Source organism: Balaenoptera borealis (genome assembly GCF_965194805.1).
Source record: "Balaenoptera borealis genome assembly, chromosome: 13".
In the NCBI taxonomy this organism is placed as follows: Eukaryota; Metazoa; Chordata; class Mammalia; order Artiodactyla; family Balaenopteridae; genus Balaenoptera; species Balaenoptera borealis.
The window spans coordinates 38,568,861-38,587,875 of record NC_138870.1 but is presented as its reverse complement, the minus strand read 5'-3'; the positions used below and the strand labels follow the sequence as shown (position 1 = coordinate 38,587,875).

At 38.6% G+C, this 19,015-nt stretch overlaps 1 long non-coding RNA gene and 1 pseudogene across 2 annotated transcripts in view; one reads left to right on the top strand and one right to left on the bottom strand.

The window, feature by feature from the left end:
* The window catches only part of LOC309608886, a 542,507-nt gene that overhangs the window by 241,073 nt on the left and 282,419 nt on the right, over positions 1 to 19,015 (top strand). The window lies entirely within an intron of this gene.
* LOC309609087 (large ribosomal subunit protein eL39 pseudogene) lies at positions 10,493 to 12,700 on the bottom strand (annotated as a pseudogene). Its single transcript has one exon. The product of its transcript is annotated as a large ribosomal subunit protein eL39 pseudogene (transcript).

Genomic DNA, 19,015 nt, shown 5'->3' with positions numbered 1-19,015 from the left:
AATTCACAGTCTATAAATAGTATTGCCTTGGAGTCCTCATCTGTGGGTAAATGGACAAGGGTGGTGGGGATTCCTTTCCCTGAATATAAGCTTAAGTCGAACTTTCCCTGAAACATTTACATTTGGTTGTCTTGAAAGCACATTTTTTAATTGAAATACAGTTGATTTACAGTGTTGTGTTAATTTCTGTTGTACAGCAAAGTGACTCAGTTATACACTTATCAACATTCTTTTTTATATTCTTTTCCATTATGGTTTATCCCAGGAGATTGGATATAGTTCCCTATGCTATAGAATAGGACCTTGTTGTTTATCCATTCTAAATGTAATAGTTTGCATCTACTAACCCGAACTCCCAGTCCTTCCCTCCCCCACTCCCCTTCCCCTTGGCAAAAACAAGTCTGTTCTCTATGTCTGTGAGTCTGTTTCTGTTTTGTAGATAGGTTCATTTGTGCCATATTTTAGATTCCATATATAAGTGATATCTTATGATATTTGTCTTTCTCTTTCTGACTTACTTCACTTAGTATGATAATCTCTAGTTACATCCATGTTGCTGCAAATGGCATTATTTAGTTCTTTTTTATGGCTAAGTAGTATTCCATTGTATATATTGTATATACCATATCTTCTTTATCCATTCACCTGTTGATGGACATTTAGGTTGTTTCCGTGTTTTGGCTATTGTGAATAGTGCTGCTATGAACATAGGGGTGCATGTATTTTTTTTGAATTACAGTTCTGTCTGGATATAAACCCAGGAGTGGGATTGCTGGATCATATGGTAATCCTATTTTTAGTTTTCTGAGGAACTTCCATACTGTTTTCCATAGTGGCTGCACCAATTTACATTCCCACCAACAGTGTAGGAGGGTTTCCTTTTCTCCACAGCCTCAGCAGCATTTGTTATTTATAGACTTTTTAATGATGGCCATTCTGACTGGTGTGAGGTGGTACCTCACTGTAGTTTTGATTTGCATTTCTCTAATAATTAGTGAAGCTGAGCGTCTTTTCATGTGTTTTTTGGCCATCTGTATATCTTTTTTTTGAGAAATGTCTATTTAGGTCTTCTAAATAGTGCCCATTTTGAAAGCACATTTTACTCATCATCCTCTCTCCCAAACTTGGTCCTTTTCCTGCATTTCCTCTCTTGTACATGGCACCTTCATCCATTTAATTGAACATAACATAAACCCAGAAATCATCTTAGATACCTCCCTCTTCCTCACCCCCTTATCCAATCCATCTTAACTTTTCTGTAACTGTCCACTTTTCTTCCTCTCCACTGTGACCATCTTAGTTCAAGCCACCATCAGAAGTCACTTGTCTTGGACTTCCCTGGTGGCGCAGTGGTTAAGAATCTGCCTGACAATGAGTTTGAGCCCTAGTCCGGGAAGATCCCACATGCCGGGGAGCAACTAAGCTCGTGCACCACAACTACTGAGCCTGCACTCTAGAGCCCACGAGCCACAACTACTGAGCCCATGTGCCACAACTGAAGCCCGCAAGCCTAGAGCCCCTGCTCCACAACCAGAGAAGCCACTGCAATGAGAAGCCCGCGCACTGCAACAAAGAGTAAGCCCTCCTCACCACAACTAGAGAAAACCCACGCGCAGCAATGAAGACTCAATGCAGCCAAAAAAATAAAAGAATAATAGGAGAATATATTTTTAAAAAAAAAGAAATAGTCACTTGTCTTACTGCCCTGGCCTTGTGTTTTAAAATGTACCCAGGATTTGTTTTAATCAGGTATGGTAAGACCTACAGACACAGAGATGACTGTCATGAAGGAAAAGTCACAGATCTCTAGAAACAGGAAGCATGGCACAGCACTCAGTGGGCCCACATGGGGAAGCACCAGGACTGGTCAAGAGGCAGAGGGAGTGAGGGGAAGTTGTGGACAAGAGCCTTTATTATGGTTTCCATGGGAAGAAATGGGTGAGGCAGGGTAAACAGGCATAGGATGTGCTACTTTGAAAAATTCCAGTGGGCTCTGGGGCACAGGAGCTGTCCCTGGTTGTCTGTTACCTGTCCCTGGGGTGATTAGGGCAGGAGGATATTGGCCAGGAGTATAAGAGCTAGTAAAGGTGGTTGAGGGGTTGGGCTTTGGATTGGTTGGTTTGCATATAAAAGGAGCACTTGCAGGGGAGTCCTTTACTATATCTCTAGAAATTGTCTAGCCCTGGGAGTAGCAGTCTCTTGAGAATCAGCAAAGTCCAAATGTCAAAACCTCAGAAACACCTGGTTAATACACCTTGTAACTAGTCTCCTTATATCTCCTCTCCCCCAAGAGAGTGAGAGATCCTTTAAAAATACATATATGAAAACATTTACTCCTTAGTCCCAAATCCATCAGTAGCTCCCCATTGCTCTTCCTAGGAGTCGTGAATGATATGGTCCCTACTTACCTATCAGGCTTCATTTTGCACCTTCTTCCCTTTATGAACCCCAGCCATGCTAGCTTGCTTTCAGCTCTTTAAATGTGTCGTATTCCCTCCCTGGGCTGTGACATGTACAGTCCTCTCTGAGTGGAACATTCTAATTTACTTCCTCTTCCCTATGTTGCTACCTAAGCACTCTGGAGCTATCAGTTTGAGCATCACTTCCTCAGTGAAGACTTCCCCTCCATCCCCAGACCAGGTCATGACACATTCCCTGTTTTAGACTCTCATTGCATTTCATGATCCTCCTTCAGTGTACTTGTACTTATCAAAGCTTGTGATTATATGCTGATTTGTTTGATTAATTTCTGATCCCTTGGATCCATGAAGGCAGAACTGTGTCCATTTGATTCACATTATGTTCCTGATTCCTAGCAGAGTGCCTCCATAAATATAGAAGCCTTCAATAAACACGTGTTGAATGACTGAATAAATGCCAGTTCTGGTTTAGGATATAGACAATATATTCAACTTAAAGACTGAGTTGGAAAAACAGAAATGGTCTTCCTGAGACTGCTTTTTAAAAAGCACTTGAAGCTGATGCATAATTGCTCTGAGTGATGTGTTATCGAAGTGATGGGAGCCATACCGACTGTCTCTACTGGGCATTGTGTGTCATGGCAATAAGATATCTGACATGATTTGGAACATGAAGAAAATAGATTGTGAAAAGTCATAAATATATGGAAGGTTTTTCCCTTCTCATGAGGATCACCTGAAAATTGCTCTTAGTGGCCAGTGGCATGTTTTATGGCTGACTCTTCAGGGAAGATAAGAAAAGGTGGTCTGTGGGAATATCTTTTTAGACTGTATATAGAAAGGGAAACTTTGACTTGCTTTTCTTTTACTCATGCTTTATAAACATTTATAAAAACACTGCATAACGTTAACCACTTCCCAGATGTTTTTTATGAGGAAAGAATCCTAAAAAAACAAGCATCTATACACTGGATTAGTTAAAATTAGACTTGAGTTCTGGGTACTCTGAAAAGAGTGATAGGATTTCAAATTTTAAAAAAGATAGAGGTTGTCAAACGTGTAAGCTAGAATAACTAAAGTGCCACAGAACAGAGCAGACAATTCCCTGTCAAGGTGGCTCTACTATCCTAACGGGAGATGTCAAAGCTCTTTCTTTTATATCATTTCAGAAGGCACGATGGAGTTTTAAAATCTTTTTCTTTATAGTACTACTCTCCAGTTCCCCACTTATCCACTTCTTCTTCTCCAGGGCTTATCTTCTCTTTGCACAGAGGAAGTAATATAAAAAATTGATCAGATGAAGCAGAGAATTGAAGTAATATACCAGATTGGATGTTGCAACTGGATGGTCATGGTGGCTGTGGTGTATATTTGATCTGCATAATACTTTGGTGTGTCCTGCAAAGGGTGTGAAGTTTTATGAATATTTTTCAACACTTGAAATTAAGAGACTACACATTACTATTCATACTTTAATTGAAAAAATGGGACACCCTGGGAGTCCTGAGCCTATGTTTCTGCACAACCCTGTTGCTCTTGCTGAGTGGAGCCCTTAACCAGGGCACATACTCGCCAGTGTGCCAGTATCCCTACATGGCCCTTGTCACATTTTTGTATTAACTGTCTGGCCCCTGCAGGCATTTGACTTTGTGATTCTTAAAATATACGATACAAGCAATTACATTATTTCTCCATTTGCTCTGACTGTAGAGAGGGTCTTTTTACAGACGAATTCATGTAAAGAGCTCCTTTCTGAAATGCAGAAGATGCACAATTTGCAGTGAGCAGAATGCAGTGACTTATCTTGTGGATCACTTCTCTGTGAAACTTTAAATCCATAATTCCCTTAGATCTTATTGTCGTAAAGATTTAAAAAACTTACTTCTTACAAAACTGTCAGATGTTTCTCTTCATATTTATGGCAAAAGAAGAAAAATTACTGGGCTATTTAATTCCTAAGATCTAAAAGATGGCATGCAATGGTTATTTATAATGTCAGTGGACCATTACCCTATTTTTTGAATACCCTAAGTAGCTTAGCTTGTGAATACCCTAAGACTCTTACAAGAAAAATCACAAATGGGCAAGACGCTTACCTAGAAGCTAGTTTGTGACTATTTGCTTTACTTTTCACTATTTGCTTTACTTTTCAAATAAGTGGCATAAAATTAGATTAATTAGGCAACGTAGAACAACAGGGAAGTAGAGCCAAAATATGGATCAGGAGAAAATATATATAAATAAATCAAGAAACACACCATATTTGCAGCTTGTATTCCATGGGATGAAACCTTTCTAATGTTAGTGTGTCCCTACTCTTCTTACTTATTTACATAGTGATGAGAAGTTGAATTCATGAAATTGGAAATTAGATTATTTTCCATTGTATCTTTAGCACGGACAAACTAGCACATAATAAGCATTCAGTACAAACATATACACACACAAGTAAGTTATAATCATTTTTGTGAAGGACAGATCAAGATTATTGAAGTAAACTTAGAGGTAAACTTAGAGGTAGCTTAGAGTACTTTAAAACTCTGAATTTAATAATGGGATAAATTGGCTTAGTTTGTGTCCCAAAACTCTTAGACTCCCAAAATGTACATCTACCTATCCTCATCCATGGACCCATGGTTCTGTGGAAAAGCATCTCTTCTTCTTGTGCCATTCTTTACTTTCAACCTTAGAACATTACTCTGCATTCAGTAGTATCTTTTATCTCAATATTTGTTTACTGGCAAACTATTCTCCGCATACGCCAATAATAATGTCAACAAAAAACTTGTGTGCAGGGCTGCTAATTTGGTTGGGTCTTGCACAACAAGACTGTCTAGCCAAGAGGGCATGAAATCTAGTGTCTGGGTGGTTGCAGGGAACCTCACCGTCTGATCCATCCTTCTCATTGATCACCTTCCTCTACTCCTATTGACCAGCACATTGCTCAGGTGTCTACCACAGACTTGAACTTTCTTGTGAGATTCTTTGTTCAAAAACATAACAAAGACTTCTAGTTTTGAATTCTACATGTAAGGAGATTGGAAATCACTGCTTCATTCTAACAACAAGTAAAAAGCTTAACAGATTGAAAAATCAACAACTCTTCTAGGATCCTTAAGAAAAGAGAGGACACAAGGTAAACTGCTGCCTCCAAATTTAGAGAGACAGACAGGCAAATATAGGGAGACATGGCTCAGTGGAGCAGAGACTCACAAGCAGAAACTGACACAGGAACCAGTGCTGGAGTAAGAAAACCTAAACTGTAATTGGTAGCTATTAAGCAAACTATATTAATAATCACTTTGAACAGCAATGTTCTAAATGCATCAATTAAAAGACAGTGATTGCCAGAGTGTATCAAAAAAATAACATCTAGCTATATGTTGTCCACAAGAAACTACCTTTAAATATAAAGACTCATATAGATTAAAAGTAAATGGATGGAGAAAAATATGCCATGCTAACACTAATCAAAAGGAAGCAAGCATAACCATATTAATTTCAAACAAAGCAGACTTCAAAGCAAGAAAAGTTATCAGGGATAAAGGGGTTAATGCTCTAACAATTCTTAACATGTATACACATAAAACAGAGTGTCAAACTATGTGAGGAAAAAACTGATAGAAATGCAAGAAGAAATAGATGAATCCACTATCATAGTTGAAGACTTCACTACTTCTCTATCAGAAATGGACGAATACAGCAGGCAGAAAATCAGTAAGGACATAGCTGAACTCAACAGTACCATTAATCAACACAATAAAATTGACAACTATAGACTACTTCTTCCAACAACAGCAGAATACACATTATTCTCAAGCTCACAGGGAACATCACCAAGATAGACCACATTCTGGGAGATAAAATGCACCTTAACAAGTTTAAAAGAATAAAAATTATATAACATCTGCTCTCAGATCACAATGGAATTAACCCAGAAATCAATAATAGAAAGATAACTGGAAAATCCCCAAATAAGTAGAGATTAACCAAGATACTTTTAAGTAACAAAGGAATCAAATATGAAATTCCAAGAGAAATTTTGAAATATATTGGTAAATGAAAATGAAAACACAACTTATCAAAATTTGTAGGATGCAACAAAAGCAGTGGTTAGAGGGAACTTAATAGCAGTGAATGTATATATTAGAAAAGAAGAAAGACCTAAAATCAGTCATCTAAGTTTCCATTTTAGGACACTAAAAAAAGAAAAGCAAATTAAATCCAAATTAAGCAGAAGAAAGTGAATAATAAGAATCATAAGAGAACACAATAAAATTGAAAACAGGGAATCAGTAGAGAAAATCAATTAAACCAAAAGCTGGTTCTTAAAAAGATCAGTAAAACTGATAAGCCTCTAGCCAGGATAGCTAAAGAGAGGGAGAGAGAAGATATAAATTACTGGTATCAGAAATGAAAGAGGGGCCATCACTGCAGATCCCATGGACATTAAAAAATAATTTAAAAAAATACTATGAACTATGCCCACAAATATGATAATCTAGATGAAATGGGCCAATTTTTAAAGGACAATCTGCTAAAACTTACAGAAGAAGAAATAGACAATTTGAATAAGCCTATGTCTATTAAAGAAACTTAATGAGCAAGCTGAAAGCACAAAGCCCAGATGTGTTCAGTTGTGAATTCTAACAAATATTTAAGGAAGAAATTATACCAATTCAGGACTTATATCTATTAAAGAAGTTGAATTAACAAGCAGAAAGCACCAAGCTCAGATGTGTTCAGTGGTGAATTCTACCAAATATGTAAGGAAGATATTATATTGGTTCTCTAAAATCTCTCTCAGAGGATACAAACAGAGGGAATACTTCCTGACTCATCCTATGAGGCCAGCATTACACTAATACCATAAGGAAAGACACTAAAAGAAAAGAAAACTATAGACCAATATCTCTCATGAATAGAGATGCAAAATCCTCAACAAAATATTAGCAAATTGAATCCAAAATGTATAAAAAGAATTATACACTATGACCAGTGGGTCTATCCAGGTATGCAAGGCTGATTCAACATTTGAAAATCAATAAATATAATCCATCACATTAACAGGCTAAAAAGAAAAAAACACATGATCATATCAGTAGATGCAGAAAAAGTATTTGACAAAATGAAACGCCCATCCATGATGAAAACTTTCAGTAATGTAAGAATAGAGGGGGACTTCCTCAAGTTGATAAAGACTATCTACAGAAAACCTAGAGCTAACATCATACAATGGTGAAAACTGCAAAGCTCTCCCACTCAGATCAGGTACAAGGCAAGGATGTCCACTCCTTTTCAACATCATACTGGAAGTCCTTGCTTATGCAATAAGACAAGAAAAAAAAAAGGTGATACAGATTGAGAAGGAGGAAATAAAACTGTCTTTGTTCACAGATGACATAATCATTTTATAGAAAATCCAAAAGAATCAACAATATCCACAGAATGCACAACACTGTGAGTGAACCCTAAAGTAAATTGTGGACTTCAGATGATTATGATATGTCAATGTAGGCTCATCAGTTGTAACAAATATACCACTCTGGTGGGGCACATTGAAAATGGAGGAGGCTATGCATGTCTGAGGACAGGGGACACATTGAAAATCTCTGTACCTTCCTCTCAGTTTCGCTGTGAACCTAAAACTGTTCTAAAAAAATCTTTTAAAACGACAACAACAAAACAGAATGAAGGGATCTAATTGGCTCAGATTTGTTTGTGGATATCTCTTTTTTTGGGGTCAGATATTCACTTCTTACCCAATCAACTGTAATGAGAAGATTTATGGAGCCCACTATCTAGCAGGAGTTATGGGTAAAGCAGGATATAATGGTGTCATAGTCTGTCTGGGCTACTACAGCAAACTACCAGAGACGAGGTAGCTTCTAAACAATGTAAATTTAATTCTCACAGTTCTGGAGGCTGGAGGTCAGAGATCAGGGTGTCAGCATAGTTGGATGAGGGCAATCTTCTGGGTTGCAAACTTCTCGTTGTATCCTTAAACGGCAGAAGGGGATAGGGAACTCTGTGGGATCTCTTTAAGAGCATTAATCTCATTCAAGAAGTCTCTGCCTCATGACCTAATCACCCTGAAAGGACCCCCACCTCCTGACGCCATTACTTTGGGGGTTAGGTTTCAACATATGAATTTTGGGGAGACAGTAATATTCAGACCATAGCAAATGGTATAGGTGAAAGTTTGAGCAAGGGGACCGCTCTGAATCTAGCTGTAGCTAAAGGACATAAGCCCCTCCAGGAATATAGCTGATGGAGAACACCGCTCATCTAGCCCTGTATGGGGCTTGAGGAGCAATGCAATTCAAGAACACAACAATCTAAGTTTGGACAAAGCCTCCATTCACTAGTGGCAGACAGAGCTATAATCAAATTGAGGTGATGAATGATGGCAGCATCATGGCAAGTCAGACCATTAGCACCCAGAAGAAGTGAGAATCACTGTGGATGGAGGAAAGTCTCCTCTGCTGTAGCAAAATCAATAGTGACTGACAGGATGGAAAATTGAAACTGGGCAATTCAGATGCTCTTAATGTGACTTAAAGCAGTGCTACTCAAGTGTGATTTGTGAACTGGATGGAAATGCACATTCTCAGTCATAAAGCTCAACCTAATGAATCAAAATCTCTGGTGGTGAGAGACTGATTCTCTAGGTGATTTGGGTGTGCACTCAAGTTTGGGAAGTGCTGGCTTAGAGGATAGAGTCTTCCCTACCTGATGGAAGACTTCATAAAAGATGGGGGAGAAAATAGCCTGGGAGGGATGTGAGTGGGTTAGTTCTGGGGCTTGAAGAGACAGAGATCTTTGGAGCAAATAACAATTTTAAAGTGGCATCCAGGACTTGTAAAGAGAAGCCTATTTGCTCTTAAGGGGACGTTGGTATAAATAAGGAGCTGAGCTTCTGGAAAAAGAGAAGCTTCTGGAAAAGCACCTCTTCTTTCTACCCCAGGAAAATCTGAACTGACTCACAAGGTCAGAGATAATGATGTCCTTCAGTCACGCCCACCTGTGTAGGATCAAGGACATGGCTCAGGGGTTCATAGACCTATAGACACAGATCTCATGGATACTGCACATACCAGATAACATTCTCTGGGGGCCCCCAGCAGGGTTTGCCAACTGTAGCAAATGCTCAAGAGTTTCTTCCCCAACACGAATTCTTATGAAAGGTGTAGAAAGTAAGGCTACATTTCTTTTTATAGTGAATGATTATTATAAAGATCTTTCTGATTTTCTCTGAGGGCCTTGGAATATGTAGATTAAATAATTGTTTCATGCCCAGGGTAGATATTTTTTTATCTGCACGAGTTTATTAAGTAGAATGTGATGATGTCTATGAACCAGGCCGGGCACTCTCCTTTGAAGCCAGGCTACTTAACAGAATTTTTTAAAAACTCTGGGTCACTGCTGTTCTCTACCTGTATTTCCTGATCTACCTTACTCCCAAAACAAATACAAAGGACATCAGATAATGTCCAGTTACCCTTAATACCATGGAAATAAACAAGATGACCCAAAGACTTCCTACTTTGTATGATTCCATGAAGATCAAAGTGAATCAGAGCTTTGCCATTTCTACCAGTTACAATTATTATAAACATCTTCATCAGTTCTTCAATAACATTCTATCCTGGCTTGGCTAATAAAATTGATGGACTTTGACATGTAATATTCACAGATGCTAATAAAACTGTTACGATAGGTATGGTTATGATAAGTTTTTTTTTTTTAATTTAATTTATTTATTTATTTACTTTATTTAATTTAATTAATTAATTTATTTATGGCTGTGTTGGGTCTTCATTTCTGTGCGAGGGCCTTCTCTAATTGCGGCAAATGGGGGCCACTCTTCATCGCGGTGCGCGGGCCTCTCACTGTCGCGGCCTCTCCTGTTGCAGAGCACAGGCTCCAGACGCGCAGGCTCAGCAATTGTGGCTCACGGGCCTAGTTGCTCCGCGGCATGTGGGATCTTCCCAGACCAGGGCTCGAACCCGTGTCCCCTGCATTGGCAGGCAGACTCCCAACCACTACGCCACCAGGGAAGCCCCATGATAAGTTATTTTTGAAGATGCATATTTGGAGGGATGTTCTATTGTTAAATACTGTACTCTTTAAGTCCAGGTCTAGATCTGTCTGCAGCTCAGCCTCAGAAAATATTGATTTTAAATTAAGTTTGACATTTAATCTTTCTATCAAATCAGAAGACCATGTGAAGACAAAAAGGGAGATAGAGGTTGGACTTTAGAAAAGAAATGAAAAAGATGTGATAGTAGCTCTTAGGTAAAACTGGGTGGTATTTAAAAAGTAACCCATTCAACAAATAGTGAATTTAGATGCCGTATCTTTTAGAAAATTAGCTTATAAATCTAACTTTTAAATATTGTGAACAATTTTAGTTGATGAGACAGGTTATGGAGAAAATCAAATTGCATTTATAATTTATCATATGAGTTTCATTATCTTTAGACAATGCTGTGTATGAGAGGACAAAGAATTCCACTATTTTCTCTCCAACATGAAACTGATAGGATCTCAGGGTAGCCACAGACATGGCTGACGGATAGATCCAGTAGGTCAGTTATCTCCTGAAATCTACCTGATAGAAACCTGAAGTAATAAGTTATTTTACATAAATAAAACCTTTAAGAACCATATGAAAATTTTTATTCTTTCAGTCAGACAGACCCACCCAAAAACTTGCCTTTGGACATAATGACTACCCTTTGAAGCCCTAATGCTGGAATATGAGTGAGCATCATTAATAATCTGATAGTGTAAAGAAGTTACCTGCAACATATTTGAGGTTGCAAGACCCTGATGTGTCATGTTTTAGGCCAGAATACTTTGTATCAGACTGAGGACAGCTGCAGCTGGCCATTTTCTCTTCCTGATAAAGGACATCTGAATATAAGTCGGGGAACCATGGTACCAATCCCTAATGATCAGTCCATCAGTACTTGCCAAACAAATCTACCTGGTTTATGGCCATGTTTGTTGTACTTAATTAAATTTGACCAAAAAATTATGGAGTCTCTACTAAGTGCAAGGTGCTGTGGAAGAATCAAATATAATAAAATATGTAATAGGGTTTGATATAATCATGACAAGTTGCTGTTAGGTCTTCATTGTTTCCAAAGTACTGGCACATTCATTATCCCATCTGACCTTCTCAACAACTCTTACCCCTCAGAGTTGAGGAGACTGAAGTCTGGAGAGGTGGAATGGCTTGCAGTGGTCATTGGTGACTGGTCTTCGGTGACAGAACACAGACTAGAACTAACTTGCACACTTTCTCGCTGTCACACGTATCTCTGCCCAACTTGCATCACAGCAATTGATTTGTTGCCATCCATTCTTTATTGATGAACATCATGTGGTGGAAAACATCACTGACACAGGATATCCTGGTGGCTGAGCCACTCTTCACCCTGGATGTGAAAGATGCTGCCTGCCAAGTGGAACTGACCCGGAAGGCGAGAGGTTTGCAGCATTAACAGGTGCTTGTCACGTCGTCATCAATCACGGTCACGGCACCGCTCTGGTTCTTTTAACCTTCCTCTGAAGTGTAATGCCTTTGTTAAGACTTGATCTTGGATGGAAGAAAAAGAATCTCTCTCTCCTGAAGACCAAGCTCACTTTATCAAATGCATTTTAAGACAGGACAAAACCTACTTCTCCCTTTACTTTGTGTGAAATCCTCTCCCTAGAGCAGACTCGAGAGTCTTAACCAAGTCCATCAAATGTCAACGTTTTTTTTCCAACAAAAGGTTTCACATATTTATTACTAAGCCAAAGCACTAGTGCAGAAACACTGACAACAAAAGAAGAACCAACCATTTCATTTCTCCCATAAAATACATGTGGCTTTTCAGACAGTAATGATGTTCTCACTACTGTGATATGGTAAGATGCAAGTGACCTTGACACAACATAAATGTGTGCCACTTCATATTTGAGCCTCCTTATAGACCCAGCTTGGTTCTTCTCCAATGTCTTCTCTTGGAGTTGTATCTGATTTTATTACCGGTTTTCATTCAAATACACTGGGGAATGGGACGATTCTCCTTTTGTTTCTTGGCCAGGAATTGCTTGATCCTGAAAGTCTTGTGAGAAGACCTGGCAAGGAGCAAACTCAACCACACATAGGATGGCAGAGAAGAGAAGGAGCAAATGTCAACATTTGGCTTCTTATTAACATTTAGCCCCAAACCTAGGCGAACTCTATCATACTCTCCCTTTATTTTGTTTTCTGTTTGTTTGTTTTGTTTTTACTTCCTGATCTAATCCATCAGTAAATCCTCATGGCTTTTTCTCCAAAATCTATCCCCTCTGTCCAACCTTGTCCCCTCCTCTCCCTTGCGACCCCTCGAATTTAAGCTACCAAGGTCTCAGACTGCCCTTCTCTGGCAGGCGCCATGGCTCTAATGATTCCTTCTCCTTTCACCCTTGGCCCTTTTAATGTCCAGCCTCCACAGAGGGACCAGAGAAATGCTTTTAAAAATGTAAATCTTGTCACTCCCTGTCTCCTGTTTAAAATCTTTCACTGGCTGCCCATTGACATTGAACTAGAACCTGAATCCTTTACCTTGACTGCCAGGCCCTGCCATCAGCCCTCACGGCCCCCACACCTCTCCCTGTGCTGCCTCCACATGCTGTTAGAACGTGCTGAGCCCCTCCCATCTGTGGTAGGCTGAAAAATGCTCCCCCAGAAAATGTATCCATGTCCTAATCCCTGAAATCTGTGAATGTGACCTTACACGGCAAAAAAGGGGATGTAATTTTTTTTGCAGTTGTGATTAAATTAGGTGTCTTGAGCTAGAGAGACTGATTAGTCTGAATTATCTGGTGGGTCCTAAATGCCATCATGATGTCCTTATAAGAGGGAGATTAGTCAGACACACACAGAGGAGAAAATTTGAAGACGCTGGCCTCGAAGATTAGAGTGATTCGGACACAAGCCAAGAAATGCTGGTAGCCACCAGAAGCTGGAAGAGGCAAGGAACAGATTCTCCCCAGCGCCTCCAGAGAAAGCATGGCCCTGCAAACACCTTGTTTTCAGACTTCTGGCCTCTAGAACTGTGAGAGAATAAATTTCTGTTGTTTCAAACCACCAAGTTTGTGTTAGGTTTTTACAACAGCCGTAGAAACTAATACACCATCTTAGGGCTTTTACGGTTCCTTCTGCCTGCAACTTCTCCTATGAAACCTTTTGCCTCTCTCTTGCTCCTGAGGACGCAGTTGAAATACCAGCTCTTCAGGGAGGACTTCCCTGACCGTTCGAGCTAAGGTAGCCCGCCCCACCAAGACATTCTTTATCACATCACCTGTTTTATTTTCTCCATCATTGTTTAGAAATTATTTATATTTATTTTTTCTTTGACTGGCTTATTTTCTCATTCCAGTACATAAAACAGTATCTGGCATGTAATACCTGCTTATTAAATATTTGTTAAAGGATGGAAGAAAAAAAGAATATTACTAATTGCTTGGTGATAAAGAAAATGTTATATAATAATCATCTAGGCTTTCAACAAATGTTTTGGCTACTATGGTGAATGTCTTCTACTAGATAGGGTTGCCTATATACAATCCTATAAATAAAATACAGGGCACTCAGTTAAGTAGGAATTTCAGATAAACATAAATAATTTCAGTATAAGTATGTCCTACCAGTTACTGCATGGGACATACTTGTGCTAAAAATTATTCAAATTCAAAATTCAAATTTAGCTGGGCATCTTATTTTGTTTGTCTTATTTTTACTACCCCTGGCAACCCTAGCTGTAAACCATTATAGTCTGTCATAGACAGAGACTGTCAGAAGATGAAGGGATTAAAAACAACAACAACAAACAAACAAAAAAACCCTTCCCTTGAAAATCTTGTCTCATGCAATTATTCATCAAAATCTTGGAACTACACACATATCAGTAAGTTTTTCCTTTTCTCTTTGAAGGAAAACTAAAGAAGTTGTGCTTGTTTACCCACATCACTCAGGGAAAGGAAGGCACCCACTCTGCTAGAAGAAAGCCCTGATGGTTTCACATGTGAATCTGCATGGGTAGCTCCAGAACTGGGCATAGATTGATTCTACAGAGTAGATCTTGACACCAAAAGCATGATGCATATTAGACTTCATCAAAATGAAAAAATTTTGCGATGTGAAAGAGCCTGTTAAGAGGATAAAAAGACAAGCTAGAGCATGGGAGAAAATATTTGCAAACCATACATCTGACAAAGGACTCATGTCTTAAGATATAAAGAACACTCAAAACTCCACAGTAAAACAAAGAAACAAACAAAAAGACAATTCAATTTGAAAATGGGCAAAAGACATTGAGACATTTCACTAAGGATATATGAATGGAAAATACGCACATGAAAAGATATTTGATATTACTTGTCATTTATGGAGGAAGTGAGCCTTAAGCCTGCAATCCATCTTTTGTCTATCAGCCAGGATCCCGGGGAATAAAGTCGCAGTTGATGGCAAGTAAAAGGATGCATGCACCCACGCAGTCCAGGATGAGAGGGAGAGTGGAGACCTGGCAGCCTTGGCAGGGGCAGGCCCTGCTGGCTGTACTGACCCAGAGAGACCAGAGGAGCAACCCTGTGCCATGAGAGCAGAGAACACGCATCGTGAGTGCAGTGGCTCTTAGCATGGCCAGATCCACTCAATAGAGAGCGTGGCCTGATAACCATCAGGTCTGATAAGTCAACCTCTTCCCATGGGGGAGGGGGGGTAGTCAGGAGTAAGATGGGGTGGACACACCCTCTCTAACACCTCCTTGTCACAGAGAAAGTATATGTGGACACTCCCTTCCCTTTGGGTCAAGGCAGGCATATGAAAAGAGGAACATAAATATTTCTCCCTAAAATGCTGCCTCAAGGGAAGGAGGTATTTACAAGACCAGGTTGTCAGTATTATTGATGGATGCGACCAGTCTTTAAGCCTGCTAAAATAAGAGACTCACTGAGAACCAAAAGGTTTCCACTGGGCAACAGAAAGGTCAGAAGGTCCCCCAAAGCATACTCCAATAGTTGTGTTTACCTTGAAGTCCCTTGGAAATCCAAAAATAGGAAGTTCTGTGTTGAAAAGCTACCCATCAGTAAGGAAACAGAAGTGTCAGCCATCCAAATGCAGAGCCCCAAACTGCATGCCTCATTACCTATCGTCATACAGCGTGGGGCTCAGTTCTGCTCCGCTCTTATCAATGAGTTCACTCACCACAATATAGGAAAACATTCTAGAAGAAAACATTCTAATAATGATTAAAAATATAAATCCATCACTAGGGGCAACGTTGTTTTCTTTTTAATTCATGAACAACATTCTTCTCAATCATCTCAGGAGAAAGGGAAATAAAAGAAGCACCTTAGTGAGGACCCACCCCCATCTTCCACAAATTTCCCTGGAATTTTGTTTTAAAGAAGACCAGAGACTATCACAGATACAGTTTTTCTCCTCAGCACCAACTTACAAAAAGTTTTGTGATCTTTTTGTTTTCTAAAATGCATTAATTTCACATTTTAAAGAAGACACTGAGCTCTAGTGGTTACGAATAGAATTAGGTGTATTTTCAAAGACTCAAACTTCAAGAACTGAGGCCGAGGTAAATTCATTCTTCCAGACCATGGTTTAATATTTCTGATAGGTAATTCACCCAACTCTATTCTTGTGCCTTAAAGAAATAAATGTAAATCTAATGGATGAGCCAGTGCAATTGGATCATTTTATTTGCTTTAAAAAACCATAATATCTGGATCAAGTTGTGGACAAGAAGTTCTTCAAGTTTGGCTTCACAATACATTTTATATTCTTTTTCTTCTGTAAGTTTCTAGCAATATTTGAGACTCCTTAAAGTTTTATACATTTGAAAACTTTCTAGAATGTATAATCAACTAATTAAAAGGATTAATTATAAAAAGCAATCTTATAAATTTCAAATTTTCATTGTTTCTTTCTAATTAAAAAATAATATGTATGTTCATTGTAAAATCTCAAAGTTTATAAAGTAAAAAATAGAAATTTCCCTTCCTTCTACTCCAAGTCTACACTCCAGACATACCCATGGTTAATAGTTTGACATGTATCTTTTCAGATTTTGTTTTCCTATTCACATAGAAACATATATGTAAATACATTTTAATTGTCTTTAATCTTTATTATGAAAAATTTCAAAGTTGAAGAAATTAGAATATTATAATGAGCCAATATATACCTATCACCCAACTTCAACTGTTTTCAATTTTCTGTCAATCTTGCTTTATCCATTTTCCCACCTACTTTCTTCCATCCCTCACTGGGTTATTTGTAAGCAAATCTAAGGCATAATATTTTATTAGTTAATACTTTAGTATTTATCTCTAAAAGATAAGGACTTTTAAAAATAATTACCACACCTAAAATTTTCTAAATGAATAACTCTTAAATAACATGAAATAGTGTTCAAATATTCCTAAATATTTGAAAATATATATAACTATATATATATATATATAAATATATAACAGAACTATACTAGACATAGTGCTATGTTTCTGCAGAAAAAATTTAAACTTTAAAAATAAATTATAGGTCAAAGAATGTTGTTGGGATCCATTGGGACTTTTCAGCTTATGTTTTACACCCCTTCTATTAATTTATAAAGTTCTACTATCTGAGGTCAGGCTTAAGGCTCACTTCCTCCATAAATGACAAGTAATATCAAATATCTTTTCATGTGCATATTTTCCATTCATATATCCTTAGTGAAATGTCTCAATGTCTTTTGCCCATTTTCAAATTGAATTGTCTTTTTGTTTGTTTCTTTGTTTTACTGTGGAGTTTTGAGTGTTCTTTATATCTTAAGATATGAGTCCTTTGTAGGATGTATGGTTTGCAAATATTTTCTCCCATGCTCTAGCTTGTCTTTTTATCCTCTTAACAGGTTCTTTCACATCGCAAAATTTTTTCATTTTGATGAAGTCTAATATGCATCATGCTTTTGGTGTCAAGTGTAAGAAGTCATCACTAAGCCTTAGATTGCCAGGGTTTCTCCTATGTTATCATCTAAAAGTTCTATAGTTTTATGTTTTGCATTAAGGTCTATGACTCTTTTTGAGTTAATTTTTGCATAAGGTATGAGACTTAAGTCAAAGTTCACTTTTTCTATGCATATTCAATTGCCCTAGTACCATTGGTTGAAAAGACTACCTTTTCAAAAATTGCTTTTTGCATCTTTGTCAAAAATCAGTTGGCTGTTCTTGTGTGGGGTTACTTCTGGCTTTTCTGTTTTGTTCCATTGATCTATGTGTCAATTGATTAATGTAAATTTTATGTAATGTTTCTAAATATTTCCTACTATACACCCTAGGCACCTGCCCACTACAGTTCATTGGTGCTCTCAATCAGGGACTCTTAATTGTGTTCCTGGAATAAGTGTTTTGGTCTGTGAAGAAGATACAGAGAATCTTGAATATTATTCTGTTCTAATGGTACTGTGAGAATTTCCTTGTGAAAACATCTAATCTCTTTATTAAAAAATTTTTTTAAATTATCAAGAACAGGAAAATTTCGAGTTTATCTTCATGTCATTTCTTATTTGTTGTTTATGTAATCCAAATGTCCCACATTTCATTTCCCTTTAATGCCCAACTTTCAACAACATGAATCCCCTTTCCATTTGCCTGTAGAAATTCGATTCTTTCTCTCAGGTCTCTGAGAATACTCTCTCATGCTTACATGTCTCACCAGTGTATCCCAGATGGCTGTCACTTTAGCTGGCCATCTGGTCTTGACCTCTGCTTAGCTTTTCTGCAGGCCCCTCTCGCTGCCTTGAGATGGGTCTTCTGCCAGCTGCTGCTGTAGTTCTCTCTATACTGCTTTGCTTCAGGTATGGGCACAGATGTCCAGGCCAGTCCCTAAATTTCCCAACATAATAACTGGGACCAGGCTGCCTATTTAACAAGACTTTACTAAAAACTTGAGTGTAATACAGAGGATTGTGGCATAGACCATTTGAAACACATATGAAAATGATTTCAGGGTCAGGCTCGAGCCCCTCCACAGGTCCCCTACAAGACACTCTCTCACCAGTCCCTGGCCTGCCCTGAAGTTGTGAAGGCTTGCTGCTCTTACTGCAAGAGGGGTGCCCTTGGGCATCTCCCATTCTATATCTCAAGCTGCCAAACTCCTTGAGGCTCCAGAAAAGAAACTCTTTATTGTATAGCACAGTTTAAGGCCCACCTCCAAGAATTCCTTTTTACTGGACCAGGTTAACATCTTGAAACAACCTTTTTTTCTTTTTTAAGATTTAATTTTATTTATTTTTGGCTGCGTTGGGTCTTCGTTGCTGTGTGCGCGCTTTCTCTAGTTGTGGCGAGCAGGGCTACTCTTCACTGTGGTGTGCAGGCTTCTTCTTGCGGTGGCTTCTCTTGTGGAGCACGGGCTCTAGGCAAGTGGGCTCAGTAGTTGTGGCATGTGGGCTCCAGAGCGCAGGCTCAGCAGCTGTGGCACACAGGCTTAGTTGCTCCACGGCATGTGGAATCTTCCCGGACCAGGGATTGAACCCGTGTCCCCTGCATTGGCAGGCGGA